This window comes from Microtus ochrogaster, chromosome 2, assembly GCF_000317375.1.
Source record: "Microtus ochrogaster isolate Prairie Vole_2 chromosome 2, MicOch1.0, whole genome shotgun sequence".
Classification (NCBI taxonomy): domain Eukaryota; kingdom Metazoa; phylum Chordata; class Mammalia; order Rodentia; family Cricetidae; genus Microtus; species Microtus ochrogaster.
In genome coordinates this window covers 41306499-41307659 of record NC_022010.1, presented here as the reverse complement: position 1 = coordinate 41307659, position 1161 = coordinate 41306499, and the positions used below count along the sequence as shown (strand labels likewise).

Here is a 1161-nt window from a genome sequence, read left to right as displayed (position 1 = left end):
AGGCAGTTTTGCTTTAACACCCTTCTTTCCATGTTGTGAGCCACCATGTGGTTGCTGGGAATTGAACTCAGGACCTTTGGAAGAGCAGGCAATGCTCTCAACCACTGAGCCATCTCTCCAGCCCCTATCTTTTTCTTTCTTGAGACAAAGTATTGCTGTATAGCCCATGTTGGCTTGGAGCTTAAAATAATCCTTCTGACTCAGCCTTCCAACTTGCTGGAATTATAGGTGTATATATACCATGATTCCTGACTGACTTTGTTTTTATTTTTGTTATCAATTATCTTTTCTTTTTTAAAAAAAAATCATTTCTCAGCATTCTGTTTATGATTAAGTATACTATGCATGTTATTTATTTATTTATTTATTTGTAGAATTTTGTTCCCGATAGCTCATTCCAGACTTTCTCTTCTGGCTTATTCTTGTCTTTGTTGTTCTCTATATTGTATGAACTTTTGTTTTGATACCTTTGTCTCCAGTGACTGACTGTACAGTAACATGCCTTGGTGTGGTTTTGTCTGTGTTTTCCCTGCCTGAGGAATCATAGTTCTCATGAAATCTGAACAGTTTGGGGCCATATGTCTCTGTTCCCTGCCCTGTCTTTCCCGGGTACCATTGAAGCGGTTCCTAGATTGTGTGCTTTATTTTGAGTTCACTGCTTCAGTTCCTTCTTCCCTGCCAGTCTTTTTTGTTTGTTTGTTTGTTTATTTTTCTCCTTTTTATGCTCCAGTTTTCCTTGTTTTTTGTGGCTTCCTCCAAACCATCTTTTATTAGTCAATGTTTAATTGCTTCTAATCATACATTTAGAAATTTTATTTTATGTAATTTGAATTTACATAAATCAAGTCTTTAAAAATTAAAAACAAACTTGGGCTGTTAAATGGCTTAGTGGGTAAAGGTGCGTGCCACCAAGCCTGATGACCTGAGTTTGGGCCCTAGGACAGATGTGGAGGAGAGAACTGGCTCCCACCAGTTGTCCTCTGACCTTCACCTGTGAACCAGGGCAAGTGCATGCCCACACATGTGTACACACAGAAGAAAATAATTATTTAAAATGCTTCCCGTTAAGCCGGGCGGTGGTGGCGCATGCCTTTAATCCCAGCACTTGGGAGGCAGAGGCAGGCAGATCTCTGTGAGTTCGAGGCCAGCCTGGTCTACAAG

The 1161-nt window shown here is 40.1% G+C and overlaps 2 protein-coding genes across 2 annotated transcripts in view; one reads left to right on the top strand and one right to left on the bottom strand.

Moving 5' to 3' along the window:
- Cep19 (centrosomal protein 19) overlaps nucleotides 1-1161 on the bottom strand; it is a 35660-nt gene that overhangs the window by 12092 nt on the left and 22407 nt on the right. The window lies entirely within an intron of this gene.
- Nucleotides 1-1161, top strand: part of Pigx (phosphatidylinositol glycan anchor biosynthesis class X) — a 20385-nt gene that overhangs the window by 3225 nt on the left and 15999 nt on the right. The window lies entirely within an intron of this gene.